The 21,180-nt window shown below is 35.7% G+C and overlaps 1 long non-coding RNA gene across 1 annotated transcript; it reads right to left on the bottom strand.

Moving 5' to 3' along the window:
- Window positions 1–11,370: 11,370 nt before the first annotated feature.
- On the bottom strand, window positions 11,371–20,245 carry LOC145679777 (uncharacterized). Its single transcript, XR_014130529.1, has 3 exons — window positions 19,649–20,245; window positions 12,886–13,031; window positions 11,371–11,901 (listed from the first exon to the last, which is right to left on the bottom strand). It is a non-coding gene; the product is annotated as an uncharacterized LOC145679777 (long non-coding RNA).
- Window positions 20,246–21,180: the final 935 nt, after the last annotated feature.

Raw genomic sequence — 21,180 nt, 5'->3', positions numbered from 1 at the left:
TTTTGACTGCTCCTCGTAATTACATTTAAATCCATATTTATTATTGGAGAATCTTTTGTAAATAAAACTGACATATCTTTAAACGTTGATAATGCTCTTCATTGTGTTCGTATAATCACCCTAATAGTTTATGGTTATTATACTTTGGGTGATGTAATACTAAAACAGTTTGAGATCTAAGACTGGCCGATAAACTAGTGTTGCTCACGGGACTAGTGAAATTTTTTGATCTCGTCACGTTCTCATCTTGAAAATAAGTCGAGAATTATCGTTTCTAGAATGTAGAGAAATAATTCTCATCTCAACTTTCGCTTCGTTTTCTAGATGAGACGAGAAATTTCTCGTCTCGAAAGCACGGAACACTAAGTCACAATAAAAAGCTTGATAAGGATATACTTCAGTATCAGTTTCATATTAATAGGCAGCTTGGTTATGTAGCATTTGGTTTCCTCGCAAATTTCGCACAAAAATTTATACTCGCCCATATCACTCCCCTAGTGGCAAGAAAGCTTTCGGCCAGCTGGCGCGTGCTTGGCTTTTGGCTCTCTACGCTTGCACTTGAAACACATGCTTTCATACAATCTACCTTTTGCTACACTTGCAAGCGATGCCTTAAACAATTCACAGAGCGTCATAGCATCAGTGACCGTTCATTGGTCATTGAATTGACTTGACTTGATTTGTAAAACGCTTGCGTCAAGCTTGAATGTAACACTGAATGCAAAGTTGCCCCTATGTAGCTTCATTACTGGAATCCAGCTTGCGGCATGCTTGCACGTTTTCCAATCAACCCGGATGCAAGCTTGGCCGACTTGTGATTCAAGCTTACAGTAAGCGGTTTGCAAGTTGTCTGTGCTACTAGGGTCAGCTTAATGGGATCTACCGGTTAGTACATGTCTCAACTTTAAACTTTTTGTTATTATTGTTGCTATGCACTACTAAATATAGAATATTTAAAAATGAATAAAATAAAATTAATAGATTCAATGGTTGAATAACATTCTGTTTAGCGCCCCTTTTCAGTACTGAGGCTACATAAAACCTGGACCTATATCTTAGCTAAAGTCCGAATCATAAGCTCTCACCGATGTCGAGACTTAATCATTTAGTAACCATGCAGCAATGATAGTGGCAAATAGCATTAGTAGAGTGCAGTAACAAATGCTAGGAGAAGTCAAAAAGACACCTTACCTCATCATGATAGAGAGGTGCTATTAATGCAAAATTTGCAAAATGATAGGTTGGTATTTCACTAACACGTGCACTAATTTGTGCCTTTACAATTCCTGGTCAATAAGTTATTATTATTATTATGTATTCTGCCCTTCAGTAGGTCCTGGGACTAATGAGGATTTTTTTTTTTCAATTTTAGATTTGGGCCTGAAAATGTTTTTTCCACTTTTCTCAATCTTCAGCTTTCTCTTTTAACCCAAATATTTTCTCCTATCTTTCAAATCATCGATCATCTGTGTTCTTCTTCCTATCCCTCGCTTCCCTTCCATCTTCCTTTCTATGGCGATGTGAAGAAGACAATTTCTGTCCAATTCAATTGGCCTTTCTACGAAGGATGGTGGCTAGAAAAGTCCTCTTCTCTCCTATCTGTTTTAAAACATCTTCATTTGTTGCTATCTTTGTCCATTTTATCTTCTCCATCTTCTTCCAACACGACATTTCGAAGCTCTCTAAATATTTATTCTCTAACTTCCGTAATGTCCAAGTCTCTGAACCATACAGTTCAATGCTCCATATATACATACTTGGCCAACTTCTTCTTAAGTCCAATATTGAGCCTGCTGGTTAAGAGCGATCGTTTCTTGTTGAATGCTTCTTTGACTATAGCAATTCTTGACCTGATCTCTTTGGTGCAGTAAGCGTCTCTCTTCAAAATACTTCCCAGATACTTGAAACTATCGACTTCTTCGAGTTCTCTTTGTTCTACTCTGATCCGTAAGGGCGTGTTTCCACGTGATATTTTCATGACTTTCGACTTTTTGATGTTAATTTCCATTCCATACAGTTTTCCAGTTTCAACTATTTCGTCAATCATCTTACAGCAAAAAAGTTAAGCAGCGGCAGCATGTTGAACAAAATCGAATACCGAGTTGTGGATAGATTCCTCTAGCTTCACGGAAAATCGCACAAAAGATACATGAAGAGGTCACAGCTGTTGCGTTGACGAATACTCATCTTAAAACACAGTGAAACACTGAAAGAGATAATTCAAATGGGTCGTACAAGTCTTCAGAATGACCGGAGAAAAGATTTATTATTTAACTTTTCTGTGTACTTTTCAAATCTTGTAAATAATGTTTCATTTTTTTGTTTCCAAAGACTGTTTTTTTTTTTTTTTTTTTTTTTACTGATTGATTCATTGAAATTTAAAATTTTAAGCACCGAAACTGTATGAGACGGTACCTGCCATTTAAAGTTCGGGACCTACCTGAATTACTCTTCAGGTTTGAATTCTAGATAAGATAAGGAACGAATCCGGTGCTATTCACCCACAGAATACAATAACGTCAATCACTGAGCACATTAACGGGCTACCAATTTTATATATCTACCTCAAACTTTGTATGAATAGAGTTGTTAAATATAAAAAATAATAATAAGCTCTTCATATTGTGTTGTAACATGTAAATCGATATAGCGTATAAACATCAAGAGAGACACCAATTTTTATCAATCAGTAGACCGAGAGAGCTACTTCTATAGTTAAAAAAAAGAAAAGATGAAGTAACCTTTCAGAGCAATCTCCTTGAACATACTCTACTTAAAAACATTCCTTCTTTCATTTTTTGTTTTTCAATAACGAAAATGAGCAAAGAAAGATGAGTATGCATGATACACGATCCTTGTCTCTTCTCATTCAATATCTGTTTGGATTACCTCATATAGATGTACACAGAGGATGAGTTTAGAACAGGTAAATGGATATTTTCCGTGCAATCACGGAAAACGAAAAGCTTCCCTTTCCCTCTCTCTCTAACCACTGTCCATATAGCATGCAACACAGAGCAAGAGAGAAGAGAAGAGACCCTTCTTGGTTGAATGAGCGTTGCAATTAAACTAATGAGATTTTGCTTTTTACATGCCATTCCTCCCTTCACCCTCTCGTGGACGATATTTTTCCACATTAGAAAGAAAAAAGTAATAATAATAACTCAATTGTTTGAGCGTAATCGTAAAACTAAAAACGAAAGCTTTTTTTTTTTTTTTTTTTTTTAAAAAAAAAAAAGGTAACAAATTGTTCTCCAACGTGATACGCATCTATAAGCACACGAGAGATTGTCCAAGCGAAGAGCGCTCTATTCATTGGTGTTAATGTGATTTTTGTGTCACCTACTGGACTCTGTATTGTTGTCACAGTGCTTTTGTATCATGTAACCACCCAACCAAATATTTTAACCTTTTCCATATTCTCTAAATATATCCGCATAGACTATGTAGTCCACATGTACTGTGGCACGATATTTGATCTTTTATATTGCAGTGCTTCATAAGTGTTGCTCATTCACCAAATAATGATGTCTTAAAAATTATTTTTCTTATTTTAGATACTGTCAAAAAGAGACAGTTCTTAGTAGTATGCAACCTGGAATACAGTGGAGTAATTTGGGTTATATAACGAAAAGTAACCGTCCGTAACATAGACTGTGTAATGGTGGCGTGCTGTTTGCCAGGACTCGATTTTTGTGTTGTTTGCCACGATTTTGCCACAGTATTTGAATTCTGATCTTATCAGATCTACTGTAATTATCGTGAAGATTCACACACACGTGGAGTAAAAGGAAGGGTTGGCAGGCACCTTTGTTTCTGATCCACTGGATCAAGTAGTAAGTGCTCTCTCCTTAGGGACGAGAAAAGTCTCATTAGACTCGCTCCTGAAAGACAACATTAAGCTCCAAACAAATGAACACAAAATACACTCTGTAAAGAAAAAATAGCGACACTTGCTCGGATATGGTTTTCGCAACATAGTTTAATCAATATGATTTTTTACATGAATTCCTGATAATATTACAATGCATATTCTTAATGAGCAATTCATTCTTAATACTTGCGTCAGAGTTTCAGGCTTTTGATATGAATTTATATGCGTATATAAGTAGCTGTGTGTGTTTTGAGCAAAATCGTTTATAGGAAGAGCTATACATAAAACTGAAAAAGATCAACAACAATAGCAGAAAACAATAAGTGGAATTTCTTGAGGGTAAGACATATTATGTGCAAACATCGGGAAGTACCATACACCAAACTAGTATTTTGTATGTGCACCATGGGCTTTCTGCAGTGCAGCGAATCATCGGAGCCCTTTGGTAACAAGGCTATTGCAAAATGCAACCTCGATTTCACGGAATAACACCCGGATTATCTGTTCCTTGAATTCCATTCTGTTTGAGATAGTTGTCTATTTAATCTTCTACTCATATTGATCCACAAATTTTCAACTGGATTCATGCCAGGTGAGTTTGTAGGCCATATGAGTTTCTAAATAGTCATATTCTTGAACCACGTATTAAGGATTTTCGCTCGGTGACATGAAGCATTATCGTCCTGGAAAAGGAAGTAGTCCAAATTTTCTTCAGTAAAGTCGTCTTTTGCTGTTGTAAGAACTTTACGTACCAGAATTTGAAGATATTTTCGTGCATCAAAAGATCCTTCACATATATCCGTTGTTCTGACGTCTTTAACGATGAACCAAGCTCATACCATCACTCAGTAACTGAGTAATTGCATCTCTTAAACAAAATCCTTGTCAAGTTCCTTGCTTGTTCGTATCCACAACTTCACACCACCATCGTTTCCCTCTATTCTAAACTTCTTTTCAACGAAGAAAACGACGTGCTTCCAGTTGTCATAAGTCCAAGTTGCATATCAACTCACAAAACTAGATGTTGAAATCCTCTGTGTTTTGTCAGTTTGGACTTTCTACGCGGTTTCTTCTTTGTAATATCCTCTTCATACAGTCAAGACAATACAGTTGTACGAGTAACTGCAGTTCCAAGATGATGTCAAACTACAGAAGCGATTTTTGGGGAAATCACTCCTGAAATCGGCAGTGCTATTGATTTCATTTAGCAATCTGCTCTGGGTGATGCTTTCATTTTTCTTGCACACTATTGACGAAGGGACGATTGTTATGCCGTTTCCACTTGTGGATTACTCTTCCTGCCGTAGAATCATGGATTTTCAGTATTCCATCTATTCCCTTAGAGATTTGCCTTAGCTGCGCAAAGCAATAGTTATGTCTTGCTCACATGGCAACAAGTCACATTTCTTACCCATCTTATTTGTTTACAGTCCACATGTAGCAACAATATCACATACAAACAACGCTGCACAACAACAATTTTGTCACTTGACAAGCAAAGAACAATCATAAAACGCTATTTACCTCAGCCTATAGATCACAAATGAAATACAAAATTCTCACTACAATAATTTACGAGACGCACTCAGTGCCATCTAGTGAAAATATTACTGATACACAAACAATTGGCAAGCGATGTCGAACACCACAGGTGTCACAAATAACGCAATGAACTATCCCACTCTTCATTTCCTTCTATTCCTCTTCTTACGGGCTGCAACTATGGTTTTCTGTGTAAGTTCGCTTGAGAATTGAGGTGTCGCTATTTTTTCTTTACAAAGTGTATCATTAATATCGCAATAACTTAGTAAATTCATATGATTTTATTTTCTCTCTTAATGGCGTTCTTAATATCACCTCTTGTTACTACTCGACTAAAGAACTGAATTTTATATAACTTACTTAAGAAAAATGAAATGAAATATTTCAGTTTTACGTCCCCAAAGTATATAATGATGATGAGAATGAATGGAAAATAATATACTGGAGAAAGTGGGAGGAAAAAGAAGAACTGCAAGAAAACTCACCCCGTGTTTGTCCACTACAGACACCACTTAGCGCGAGCTGGATTATAAACAAAGACCCCACCAGAGGTGAATGATTTACCACTGAATCATCTTTGGTCCTACATACTTAAGAAATATATCTATATCTATCTACGTATATATATATATATATATATATATATATATATATATATATATATATATATATATATATATATGTTAACTGTAACGCAAATATGTATGTTAACTTACGAAGTTCAAAGTTGACTGTATCCTATAGTCAAGTCTTATATAGATTGCTTTTTTTTTCTTCTTAGGAATCCTCTGCATTTCCATTCTTCTGAAAACATTAAAATTAAATATAGCATCCTCATTCAGCACCTTCACAAGACTAAAAATGTGCGGAGAGGTCCTGGATATTATTTTATTTAAGCGGTTATGCCAGCCTTCTACAGTGTTATTTGTTCGATGCCTCTGAATACTACAATTTCAATTTTCCGGAGGAAGATTTGGATTTTCCAGCCATTGCTCCGTAAAGTAATCGTTGAAGGCCTCGACGTTTTGTCCAGTTGGGCAGTTCTTCATGATGATCAACCTACCATCAGAGATATATTCTACTAGTATTAGTGCTAGTGCTACATACATCTAAACATGGCAGCGCACTTCCTCATTCTTAAGGTAGTCTTCGACTATCCTTTGATTTTGTACATTCGCCAAATGCTCTAGTTGAAATGGTAGTTGCATTCTGAAATACCTGAATTTGGAAACGTTAAACTTAATGCATTAATTGGTGCAGTTTCAAACTCCACCTTAAAAGTTATTGGATGATTTTGTTCACATCAAGTTTTCACAAATGAGAATAGATATCTGTAAGTGTTCTATGTTTTATCAGGGTGCAAAGCGTACAAAATTGGCACAACAGATGTACTGTCACGTGTACTTCCTAGACGGCATGTATGATAAAGATCTGCAACAATTGCTTGAAGCAGCTCTTAAACGTACCATTCGCGAACCATTCTTGGCTAGTCTTCACAGCTGACCTAAGACCCTCGAATCCAAAACACGCTATCAAGTCTGTCATACAACAAGAAAGAAGCACCATCATTGAAACGAAGAAGGTCGTCGGGGAAGCAGATTTCGCCAGAAGTCTGTATATCTTGCTTAATGCCGACAGCTTTGCTTCTATCAGCGTTTGAAGAACATTTTTTCTGGCTATATAGTGGAATGATAGTCACCAGATTCAGTCCTTGATTTACAGACATAACCACTTCATCTTTGAAAATCATACACACTGGTGTAAAAAAAAAAAAAAAAAAAAAAAATCCTGCAGTCTCTCCTTGCACCTTGTAAATCGCGCTTTTACTTTAAAATTTGCGAAGTCAGGCCCACACGTATGTTCTCTTAAGACGGCTACAGTTTCATTCTCTGACTTCGCTGTTTGTGGATGCCCGTCTTTTTCTATTTATATGCAGCTAAAAAAAAAAAAAAAAAAAAAGTAATATGTGTTACTTGATGAAAACAATGGAGGGTCATTTCTCCGCTTTTTGTAAGATTAAATGTGTTTCATTTTTGTCTCTTAGAAAAACGCATTCTTAAGGACGTATATGTGTATATACTAAAGCTTAAGAGCCTTTCTCACATACTTACCTTCCGAAATTCAAAATAAACGGATTAATAGAGCATTGCTATTGTAAGTCATGAAAAACCTTTACAAAGAACTAAACACAGAGATGAATTCTAGAAAAAAATTGAAATTATTACATATTACTGAATTTATTAAACAGTTCATATTATTACTACATGAACATATAGAAAACCTCCATAAAAACAAATGTAAATGGAAGTTCACACTTCAAACTGATGAAATGGAGATAATATTTCCTGACATGACTATAAAAGCGTAACAATACCCTTCTAGATTTTTCAAACTATGTTTAAATATAAATATATCTCAATAGAATCAGCCTATACAAACTGATTGTCTGTAAAACATCAATTAATAAGCAATCGAGTGCTGTCTAATGTCAAACGAGCAAAAACATAAATCTACTAAAAATCTTTGGCTTACAGTCAAAGTCATAAATGGAATATTCAGATATAAGTTACATTTTGAGAATAAACTAAAACACCCTAAAATCCTTTTGGAAAGAAATGTTTAATGAATACTCAAAACTATGGTTATGAGTATTTATTAAGAAGCAGTAACCCAATAACGTGTTTGGAACCGTTTGTATTGTATGTATACTGTTTATAAATATAATAAATCTGATTGTAATAATATAGTCATCTGGCAACCCTCAACTTATGAGTCAATTTTGTATAAATTTTCACGATTATGATATAAGATAAATCACAGAGAAAAATACCGTGGCAAACAACACCAAAATCGAGTCGTAGCAAACAACACAGTGGCAAACAACACGTAATCTGTGCAGTAGGGTGGAGCCAAAAAGTCAAATTTTCGAGTACCGAATTCTGGTTTGGGTACAAAACCTCGCGGCCAGAACCTCGCGGACCAAAACCTCGCCTCCCAAAACCTCGCGGCCTAAAATCTCGCCGGGCCGAAACCTCGCCTGGCCAAAACCTCGCCGCCCAAAACCTCGCGAAACAAAATCTCGCCTGGTCAAAACCCCTCCTGGGCAAAACCACGCGGGCCAAAATCTCGCCGGGCCAAAGCCTCGCCTTGCCAAAACCCCGTCTTCCAAAACCTCGTGCCCCAAAATATCGCCATACCCAAAATCTCGCCTGACCAAAACCTCGTTGTAATGATCTCGCGACACAGAATCTCGCCTGGTATAAAAAAAGCGAGACGTAGTGTCGCCTGGGAAGAAATGTCGTCAGGATAAAACCTCTTCACGACGATTTCTTCAATGTAGAATGTTCTATATATTAATATATGTATATATTTAGTAATAACACATAATTACATTAAAATAATGACAAGAAAAATTCTAATGCATACTTTGGAAATCTATATATATAAAAATTAAATGACTATGTTTGTTACATTATACCTCTTGAGCCATCCTACCGATCTCAATCAAATTTTCAACATAGATGAGGTTCGAATCTAGGATTTCTTTTATAAATTCACTTTGTCGGCACAACAAAAAGTATCCCCCGAATTCTAATAGGGTTCAAAAGTTGCGTATTTGCATGCTAATTAATGGAAAAATAAAGAAAATAATCTCACTTTGTGTCTTCAGTTCGCGCAAACGGTTTAAAGTTTTTTTTTTAAAAAAAATGTCCAAAAAAACCCACCAAAATTTACCTTTACACAAGAAATGTACGGACTACTTTTTTTTTCATTTCTATGGCGTCCAAGTTCTTTATTCTAGTTGTATGAGGTCATGTTTGTTAATAATTCGTTAATGTGAGAAATTTTATACATTTCATTTTCATAATAATTTTGCAGCTCTTCGCCCATTTCTCAATGTGTTTTTGTTCCCCTTGAAATGACCCCGAAATCACCATGACGAGGTGGTTGCAATTCGAGTTCCACCCATACCTTACCCAACTTTCCTATCAATTAAGGTGTGCTAAATTATGTTGATTTAGTCAAGGACGTTATCTTAAATTCAGATTTTTTAAAATCAAATTTTGGCATTGTGAGTCTTGAGAGCGAAGTTGCCCTAATAATATCCATCTCTGTTTTCTTGTCCGCACACTTTTCCTTCAGATTCTGTGACAAGCTCGACACAACTTTCAACTTCCTCAGTACCCACACAGCAATGAAATATTTTCAAAACGTTTCTAAAACGTGCCATCATTTTCCTTCAGAAAATGTATCCTACTTCCCTTAAGGAAATATATTCCATATGTTGTTGAAAACATTTTCCACATAATACTGAAAACATTCTCTGAATATACTCAAGAACGTTGTAGAAATATTTTATACGCCGTTAGAGAAGTTTTCCGAAAAATGTTTTCTGTACGATTTCCAAACATTACTGAAAATGTATTTGAAACATTTTATACAATGTTAACGGAATGGTTTTTAAAATGTTTCTCATGGAATATTTTAAAATTATTTACCAGTAACACAGACAATATTTTCCTACATATGCCAAAATATATTTAGTGAATATTTTTTGTACATCTCAGAAAATATTTAGAGAATAGTTTCTGTGCATGACAAAATATTTAGGGAATATTTTTTGTACATGACAAAAATTTACAGAATATTTTCTGTACATGATAGAACCCGAAGCTCATAGGCCAACTCGGTTACTATTGCAGATACGGAAACAAGGTAAGATATAGAAGGAAATTTTTAAAATGCAGCAAGTTTTGTATTTATATTAGTATAACGCCCAATAGTAACGAGAAGTACAACGCTGCCACTGTTGGATAACACTGAATAAAAGAAAGTGTGGTTTGAAATTATTTGGACCAAAGGGAACGGAAAGACACAATGAAAAATATAGTACAAGACCCAATTTCGCGTCCTTCGTATCTGCTCTTTCACCCCCCCCCCCCCCCAACACCGTGGTTGCTACGCCACTAGCGTAGATATTGCATTTGCATGTTTATCCTTCACTGTGTCTCCTTTATATTCTTCTCGGTGTAGCTAATTTTAAACCACACATTCTTTCATTCGTGTAGCCCAACATGATGTATGGTAACGCATTTTCTTTATTGAGCGGTACATTAGTACAAAAACAAAAGTGTTGCTGGAATTTAAAAATGTCCTTACATATCTTACCTTGTTTTCATATCTGCAATAGCAACCGAGTTGGCCTATGGGCTCCGGCCTCTTGCGTCACTGTGTATATATAATGGCTTCTTGCTGGGAACAAATAGTGGGTCGAAAACAAGGCGGCCAAACTGACATAGCAGCTGGAAGACAACATAATATTCTTCTGTCCAATTTTACCTGCTTAGACGCCTTTGCCTCACTCTGTCTTCATGACGAGAAACCATTGCGGCCCACAGACTCAGACAAAAATATATATATATAAATAGAAATAAAAAATTAATAATAATAATAATAATAATAATAATAATAATAATAATAATAATAATAAAGTGTAAATTGTAACTACATAATGTTAGCTTGTTCTCATAATTTTAAGCATTTTTTTTTACTCAAAATCTTATTTACACAAATGGTTTCTGGGTGTTCCACTGGTGCTACTGGTATGTGGCCACGCCGTGCATATATGTTGGGGTGTCTTATGTGACTTACGAGATTCAAACTGGATATCAGTGTGTTCACAATCGTCGCCTTCCAGTTTTGAAACCGGCTGTATTGGATCCATTAAAAAAAAAACGAAAAGGATTGAGGTTTAGACATCCAATTCAAGAAACAATTGTTTGCAATTCTTTTCCTATCTTAAAAATAATAAGTCCAATATAGCCGCTTTGAAAACTGGCACGCGATGATTGTGAAGACTAATTTGCAGTCTGAACCTCGCAATATGACATAATACACCCCAACATACATACACGGCGTGGCCAAATACCAGTAGTAGCAGTGGAACACCCAGAAACATTCTGTGCATAAATAAGATTTTGAGAGGAAAAAAAAATTATGAGAGCAAGCTAATATTATGTAGTTATAATTTACACTGTCCACTATAATAAATAAACATATATATCAGTTTATATCGGTTAGTAGTTAAATAAAAATATAAATGTACACTATTCTGGCTGTATTTATTTAAATTCTCTTCAGCAGAATTTTCATGCTGCTTGTATTATTTGTTTCTATACATTAAGAACAATCTTCTCAAATATCAGAAAATCACATTTTAATTTGTAAAAACTTGTTCTAGAAAATTGTCACTGAGACGCTAATTCAATAAAAATCAACAAAATTATTTGCTTCCGTATTATCTCACTTTTGATTACCACAACTAACTCTAATTTCGACGCTGCGAATTGTCAGTTCAAGTTCTGTGGAACTGCAGTTGAATTCTTAACTGATTTTCTAGTTCGTCTCTGTATGGCATGTTGAAGCCAAATCCCAATAATCTACGCGATCTCATCGTTAGTTACGTTTCTCTAGTGTTGCAGTTTCTGAAAATAAAAATAATAGGTAGTGTTTAACAACATAATAACAGCAAGGAATGATTAGAGATCAATTATTACATCTTAAACTTACAAAAATATTTACAATGTTTGTGAAGGACCTACAGCAGCTTGTGAAGACAATAATGTGTTACAAAAGTAACATCCTGAAGAAAATGTAAAGGGCAAGGAAGACAACAGCTAAAGCTGAAAGTGACATACCTCAGACTGTAGCTTAATTACGGACGTTGTAACATGTTGAAGCGGTCGCACTTTTATTTTTAAAAAGTATAGCATCTTATAAATATTAAACCTAATATTAAAAATAATAATAATTTGAAAACATGTGGCAGCATTTGAGTTGATGAAGAACTAGCGTCTCATTCCGAAGGCTCCGATCTCAAATTTGGGCCCGATCATTCTTTTTCCCTCAGTCGCACCAGATGAATGCCGAGATGGTTACTAAGGTTTTGATGACCGCTACCTTGCTCGATTTCTTTGCCACGGAGCAGGCCATACATATTACTTTGCCTTATACAAATGAATAATTTTGATAATGTAGGAATTAATCGTGAAATGCTCAAGAATACCAACATGACAGGACAATTCAGTAAAAGGATGAACTATATTTTATACATACTCAGCTCTCTCTTCCACGGACACTTAAATGTAACGTGTCACTTGAGGACAGGAAAATTGCACATTTTGCTAAAACAAGGATTTCCAAAGCCTTTTAAATGTTATAACAGCGGTTGCAGTATATGCTTTTGGGAAATAAAGTTTACAGGAAGATGAATCTGAGAAGTATTCATGGCACAATAGTAAGTATTTAAAGCGAAGAAAATAAAAAGGGCACCAGAATGCTTTTTCTTTCTTTCTTTTTTTTTTTTTACAATATTTAAAACATAGTGTATCCCTCTTCAAATGACAACTTCTATATTTTTTTTTCCACTCTGAAAATGAGATTAAAGAACAGTAGGGAGAGTTTCTTACCTATTATTGCGTTAGTGATTAACGAGGAAAGCTCTTTCCTTTTGCACCGTGCCAACTAAATTGCTCCGCTATTGCACTTGTCTTTTTCATGATGTTTCTTGTGATGGCTTCTAAGCTGTGACATCCCAGTTTTTTATTTCTTAGACCTGTAATGAAATACACATTAAACACTCAAGTAATAGTAATGGAAATTTAGAGCATACAACTGATGCCCTTAAACAAATTACATTGATTTTAGACGACAGTATCACCGAGTCTGTTGCAATTGGCGCATCCTCAAAAATTAATATTTGCACTGACGTTTTATTTTTCCAATAAAAGAAAAGTTACATATTAATTTTCAAGCAGTTGTACAGGGTTGGTAAAAACCATGGTTTTTATTTAAAAAAAAGTTTTTTGTTTAAATAATTTACTCTATGTGTTTATATTAGATATGGACAGAAATTAATTTGTTTCGTCTTGGTGTTATTATGCAACAACAAGGTTATGCTGAAAGGGAATCCAAACCGCTTCTCGGCTTACATCCAAGAGAATTTGTCCATTTCGACACGAAACCGGGACTTGGTCACAAGTGAGATTGTCGACTCACTCACGAAGGACTCCTGATAAAAATACGTTATACTGATCTTTACATAGGCCTAGTTGTTAATATAATTGTCAAGAGTCATTTCAGAAGGACAAACAGATAAGTAGTTACAGAAGTAAAAACATTATACAGAATTACATATAAATCGGGAAACTCCCGCCTTAGCCATTGGGAAAATCCTATTATTAGTTTAAATGTATTTGTATGTAAAATTTTAAGGTCAATGTATCATATTAAATTACAAATTTGTTATGTAGATAACATTCAACAAATTAAAAGAAAGTTGAATCCAAGCTGATGTTGGAAGCTACGTAGGCAGTTGATACATTTTGCCAATTTCTATCAATATATTTAAGCAACCTTGGCTTCTTTATAAAACAACAGGCATTCAGGCAAGTAGAAATATACAATTTGGTTTCGTTTCGTATGTTTAGGCTTAACATCCTTATGAAATACCAAAGTTATCACGGAGAAGACTTTCGCTTAAAGGGACACCTCGAATCGCTACTTGGTTTACACTTGAAAGATGGGTTGTGGTTCAATCGAAAATTGAACACGGGACCCCTTGAGTAAAAGGTGAAAAGTAGATAAACGTAATGCAGATGGTGTGATATGTGGAGACGTCACCATGAAGTTCACACGATTTAAAGCATTTTTCGTTCTTGTTTTCTTTTTTGGTTTAAACCTGTTGTTTTTTTTTAAAAAAAAACAGCTGTTTAAACCAGCCAACCCTGCCGTTGTAAATTAGAAATTGATGAAAGCAACGTATCTATAAAAGATATTACGAAATCTACAGGAAAACGAGGAATAATTTAACAGTTTCAGAATATACACGGTGGTTGTAAAGTCAATACCTATTTTTAATCTAGATTATCCTAGAAACTAGCATCCGCTTAGCTGGCGTGTGATACTGTTAACATTTTAGAAGTTGTGGAAAATGCGGGTGCATACGTTGAAATGTAACTTAATAACCAAATGGTACACTCTAATAATGTATTCGATGAAAATACAACTGTGATAGGTTGTTTAGTTTTAGAAATATTCATTGTTACAAATAAGAACTGACTTTACACCCACGCTGTATTCAGGGAGTAGTAATGCAGAAAACAAACTATTCGCCTTCATGGATGAGAGATACTTTCCGGCATGCATTGTTTAACAAGTCACGTATTTCCAAATTACTTCCAAAGCAAAGCCTATACGAAGTTGTTCAATCAGAATTCATAAATATCAAATTCTGCGGAGAATTGTAGGCACTATAACGTCAGCAACCTATATTAATACACTAGTTTAGCATTGTTCACAGATTGAAAATATTATGTATAACTCAAGAAGCAGTTACTTGTACATGGAAATTAAGATGAAGTGAAACATTTAGTTTAACGTCCCACGTATATGCATCTAGGGTGAGACGCTGATGATGAGAAATGAATGAAATAGTGGAATAAAGTAAGTGGAATAAATAAATATATTAATTCAAAACAAATATATTAATTTAATTTAGAACAAATCAATCCATAACTCATGTTTTATAAAATAAATGTTTCAAAATGTCTTAAATAAAATTAAATATTTTCTAGCGGAAAATAAATGGTTCTATTGTTGAAGTTCACTTCCGATACTTTGTGCGTTCAATTACGGGAATTTCCCGAGCACTTGTTGCAAGACCGTTCTTCCAGAAAATTAATTTAAAACAATTAACATATATGCAGGGTGTTTCAAAACAACACCGACACCGGTTTGGGAGGTGATACCTGACACCAACGTAAGACAAAAAGTATAGATCAACCTAGGTGAACAAATGCTTCCTTTCGGAGTTATAAGCTGCCGAAAACATTAAAAAGAGGTAGTTGGCCAGTACTCCAAATTATATGCCAGTAGCAAGGCTAACTCTATAAAAATTGTTGCGTGAGTATCGCAGGATTCTGAAACGTGTATTTTTGGAGAGTGCACATCTCAGTTTTTAAGTGAAGTCTCGACACGACTACGGTAGGTTCCATAGTTTTGGCGCTATACACCTTTAAAGTTCATCTTTTCATATTTTCGGCAGCCTACAAGTCCGAAAGGAAGCAATTGTGCACCCAGGTTGGTCTATACTTTTTGTCTTATCTTGGTGTCAGGAATCATCTCAAAAACGTTGTCGGTGTTGTTTTGAAACACCCTGTATAATTCAACTTCATAAAGTAAATGTTTCAATATGTCTCAAATGAAACTAAATATCTTACAGCGTAAAATAAACAGTTTTATTAGGGACGCGGTGGCTCAGTGATAGAGCGTTCACCTCCGGTGCTTGGAGTCCCTGGTTCGATTCCAGCTCGCGCCGTGTCGACTTCTTGGTGGATATACACCGTGCTCGTGAGTTTTCTCGCGTTCTTCCGTTTCCTCCCACTTGGTTCATTCCACCATTTCATTCATTTTAAATAATCACGGTCTCCTTTAGCCTAACAGGCATAATCGTGGGACGTAAAACTGAAAGATTTCATTTCATTTTTTTCAAATAGTTTTATTGTTGAAGTATTCAGTTCCGATGCTTCGTGCGTTTAATTGCAGGAATTTCATGAGCACTTCTTTCGCGACGAAGGTTTATTATTATTTTCCGAAAATGCAAGCTTTCTTTACTGTACATCGAAACTTCCACTAGTACAAAGTTTGAATTCAGCACTTGAAATAGTAAGCGTTACGCACTCTTCGAAACTTCGAGCATTAAGATTCTTAAATTTGACACGAATTTTTACGCTATTGCTGCTGTTGATTCTACAGAAAGCTTATTTGAAAAGTAGCAACAAATAACTAAACTAAACTGTTCTTGGAAAACCAAACTCTACTGAAGAATACCAGTGTTACCATTAAAGATAATAAAAAATAATACTAATAGTTTTATTAATACACTACATATTTACTAGTACTACCAGCACCTATGGCCCTAAACCCATCAGATGTATGAGGGATAATGTCCTTCGGCGTTGCCGAGTAAGCGAGCACACTATTCACGGAAAGTATTTTCTAAAATATAAAATTGCATATAAGGATATAAGCACATACTTCAAATAGGATATAAGCACATTCCATAAATTAATTTGTTCTATAATTATCTCAATCTAAGGAACGGCTTTTTTAAATGCATTCAGTGCATTCAGAACTTTATAAAGGCCTTACCTTGGATGTTGTATACCTTAACGTGAAAGCAACTAATTTGCCCAAGGAAAGTCCAAAATCTGATAAGAATCACTTCCAATGTGATCACCTTAATTGCACCAATAATATACTAACGAAAATTTCAAAAACCCACGTGGGTCCAACCCGAAAAAACTCGGTGTTTTTTTCCGGGCTGGGCCCACTTGGGCAAACCCTGAATACAATACAATGCAAGAATAATTGTAATTTTTCGGCAAATCTAGTCTGATGGCCCCCTTGAATTTTATATATGCTAGGTGAAATATTTACATTCGCCTGCCGCAAATCATTAAGAGACAATAATAAAATTAGCGAAAGAATTATAATATTTCAACAAATATTTCGAGCGGCACGCCAATAGTAAACCTGCACACAGAATCAGGCAATACTCGAGCAGGCTGTTTTACCAAATTTTGACGCATTTCTTGCATCTTCCGGTTTCTTTTTGCAGAACATGCACTAAATGAAAAATCCTTAAGTTTAACGTCCCACGGTTTGCCGCTTAGGCTACAGAAGACGGTGATAATGAGAAATGAGTGAAATGAAGAAAGTGGGGGGAAACGGGAGAACCCCGAGAAAACCCACGAGCACGTTGTTTGTTCACCACAAAGTCGACACGGCGCGAGCTGGCATCGAACCAGGGACTCCAAGCCCCGGAGGTGAACGCTCTACCACTAAACAACCGCGCCCCCCTATGCACTAAATGAAGAGCTCTAAAAGAAAAAGCGAAACAACTTGTGATAGGTGGCCAGTAAAAAAGCAAGAACGCTATTTAACCGAGTTAGGGCAGAAGCACAGCAGGGGGGCTCGAGCGACAGCGTAGGGAGCAGGCACGTCAGCGACAGGGGTTGGGGGGTACGCATAAAAGAGGATGGTCATTTACAATATTTGTAATTATTCTTATCTTCAAAAACACTTAATTTCGATCCTTTAAAAAAACACCTTTCACAGCTAATATACGTGTGTTACACCCCCTTACTTTCTCACCTTTACGACTGATAATAGTGTATGTAGGGCTATTGCCTCTGTTCTGAATTTTCTTCGCGAATACATCTTTTCCACACTTTGCGCAGTTGATTTTACGCGCTTCACCATACCATGACTGTAGAAACTTTATAATCCTTCTCTCTTTATTACACAATTCTTAAAAAAAAAAAAAATCACATTACGGCCATCGCAGATGTTCACAACTGACGTATGAACCGGAAATTCCCGCCGCTTACTCTTACCCTATTTGCATTCAAAATCCATTTCAATAAGCTGTGCAATGACAGAAATAACTTACATTCACACTCTTATTCCTTCACGAAAAATATTTCACATTTTACCTATAAATTTTGTTCTCGGTGTAAACGTCTGCTCGAGCGAACCCCACAATTATTATAGCCCAGTGGTGTATTTAAGGGGGGCTTCCGGGTTTAAGCCCATTGAAATTGTACTTACTATATTAAAGTAAATAAATTATCTTGCAGAATTTTCTCATCTCCAGGAACAAAGTTAGCCAAGCCCCTCTCCCCTTAAAAACATCGTGAATACGTCATTAAAATGGTAATATACGCGCCATTATCCCGTCATCAAAATAGAAGAGTAAGTGCCTGCTCCCTTCGGAAGCACCCCTTTGGACCCCCGCCTTCACCCTCCATGACTCGGTTAGATGGCATTCGTGCTTTTTAGTAGCCCCCTAACACAGATTGATTTATATTTTTTGTACTGTACTTCTTATCCACACATCAGGACTCAGTATAAATACGCAAATCGTAAAAGAATTGTAACTTCTCGACAATTAATTCTGACGGTCCCCTTGAATTTTATCTATGCCAAGTGAAAAATTTATACTTCGCTTGGCGAAAATCATTGAATACACAACAAGAAAGAAAGTGGCGAAAGAATTATATCTCACTAAGTATTTCGAGCAGTGTTTCTTCCAGACCTGTTTTTGGGAGGGCAGTACCCCCCCCCCCGAGCATCCAAAAGAATACGTTTATAATAATAACTAGAATAATATTAGCAATGCCCCGGAACATTACTTCTGAAAGAAACACAGATTTCGAGTGGCACGCCAGAAGTAAAACTACACACAGAATTATTATAACCTGTCATTAAAATGGTAATATACGCCTGGTAACTCTTTACTTTGGGCAAGGCAGTAACATTATAAAGTATAAATATAACCGCCGAGCGAGTGTTAGCGAGTGAAGGCGGGTTAGAGCCCTGCAGGGCACGTTGTTTTCTGTCTTTCCTTCTTGGGAACTGTAACGAACTGCAGGAACAGGTTCAGATGAATTGGTTATTGCCACTGCCTTGCCTAAAGTAGACTTGCCCACATCTTTTCCCTTTGGAAAGCATCCACTCGCTCCTGCTGTCCTCCACCTTCACCCTGCTCTGATTCAGATAGTATTGGTGGGGGAAGGTTCTAGAACACTGGTCCCTATATAGGTTAATAGATTTTTTGCTGTACCAAAGTAAAATATTTAATTCACATAGTATTGCCGAGCGAGCGTTAGCAAGTGAAAGCGGGTTAGAGCCCCGCAGGGCACGTTGATTTCTGTTTATATTACAGATAAATGGGAAGACAGACCTGTGTTCTAGAGCCCTGCCTATTGGTGCTTTTTAGTGGCCACGTAGTACAGGCTGATTTTTATTTTTTGCACCGTAGTTTTTACGTCATACATCCGGCCCCGTATCTTTTTACGCAAATCATAAAGTAATAACAGTAATTTTTCGACAATTACTTCTGACGCTCCCTTTGAATTTCATCTATGCCATGTGACGTATTTCAAATCGCCTATCGAAAATCACTTAGGAGACAATAAAAAGAAAATTATTAAAATAATCCATTTTTCAGCAATTATTTCGAATGGTGAGCCAAAAGAAACCTGCACGGTATTTTATGTATAAACATAAAAAATGGAAATCTAGCCTCCCACATGCCTTTATACATATATTTGTCATAACTTTTACAGACAATAAAGCTAAATTATTTTATGTAATCGTTCTACTTACCGACTTTTCTTGTAAGTTTTTGTGTTGTCACAACTTCCATTCCATTCGGCATTTTTAAAATGCCGTGTAGTTTGGCCCAAACATAGATTCAAATGGCCTGTTCCCTATAATTGTCCAAAATAAGGTTCTATTAATAGTACTGTATCATATTTGAATGCTAGAGGAAAAACTGGGAGTTTTAAATGTTGCTTTTTTTCCTTTTGTTGAAATGCGCAAATTAGTTCTTCAATTTCTCATGATCATGCTGTTACAAATGAATTATAGTGGCGATAGTTATTTCCCAGACTTTCCAAGTATTTGAAGTAATTTAGATATATCTATGTAACGTCATGTCATTATTTATTTATTGTCACAACTTCACAGAGACAGATGAACATTGTTCTTGTTCTTGTAACCTCATACAGAGGTTGTACATAGGAGGAGATGCGGCACCGTAGTAGTTAAGTCCGCTATGGCCCTGGAATTGCTGAAAAAATAAAAATTGATAAATCTCTACTAAAGTCATTGCTTAATGTACAGTTTTAACTCGTTGCGTCCAGTAAAAACCTTGAAGAAGATACATGTTGCGTGCACTGAAGACCAGACCTCAAAGGAATAGTTGAACTTAGATAACCATGTTAGTAATGATCTTGAAAATTTTCCTAGTGAGAAGATGAAAAATTTCAAATAGATTTCGGATAGTTCTCTGTTGATGAGAGTGAAGCATAACAGGACATATATATCATGAAGATTGTCAAGCAATATCATGTTTCCACTGAGGATTGAGTCAGTTTATTATTATCATTATCACCACCACCACTACCACTATTATTATTATTATTCACTGGTGTTCTTGCCTTTTGTATTTTGATAAGCTTTAGAAGTCAAATTGGAAAAAAGAAAAAAAAATCACAGGTGAAGTCGATAGTAGAACTTTCGCCAGATACATTATCAAATGCCTTGAAGTTATTCCTTTTTTATTATTATTATTTATTTATTATTATTTTTTTCCATTTTTTTAAGTTACCCATATAAAAATGAAGAATATATTTGCATCAGGTTTAGTAGTTTTAGAGCGGGATACCATTTATCTGTAAAAATTCAATCAATAATTGGATGAGAGTCCAAGAGGTCGTAGCTAAAATTTGTTCAACAGAAAAAGGTCCATAACCAAGTGCTCTGTGAAGTTTATTGATCATATAAGATCTGCCTTTAGTAAATTGTTCACAAACAAAAATTAAATGATTCAAAGATCCAATATCACGCTGACACCAACATAAAGGTGTAGTCAATTTATGTATTTGATATAATTTATAAGGCGTTAAGGCGGTGTCAAAAAGAAGGCGATATAATAGAATTACTCTGTATCTAGACCAATTATGTATAGTAAGCCATGGTTTGGGTTGAGAGATAGACATGATTTGCCAATAATGTCGCCCTGGTCCAAGCCTATTTTCAGATTTCCAAGCATGTAACATCTGGACTTGATTTCGTTTGATGATAGGAATAAAGTTTAAGTGACTAACTTTAATAAAAGCTGATTGACCATCATT

Source organism: Thermobia domestica, chromosome 2 (assembly GCF_964235325.1).
Source record: "Thermobia domestica chromosome 2, izTheDome1.hap1.1, whole genome shotgun sequence".
Taxonomy (NCBI): domain Eukaryota; kingdom Metazoa; phylum Arthropoda; class Insecta; order Zygentoma; family Lepismatidae; genus Thermobia; species Thermobia domestica.
The sequence above is the reverse complement of the archived record's forward strand: the minus strand, read 5'-3'. Positions and strand labels throughout refer to the sequence as shown.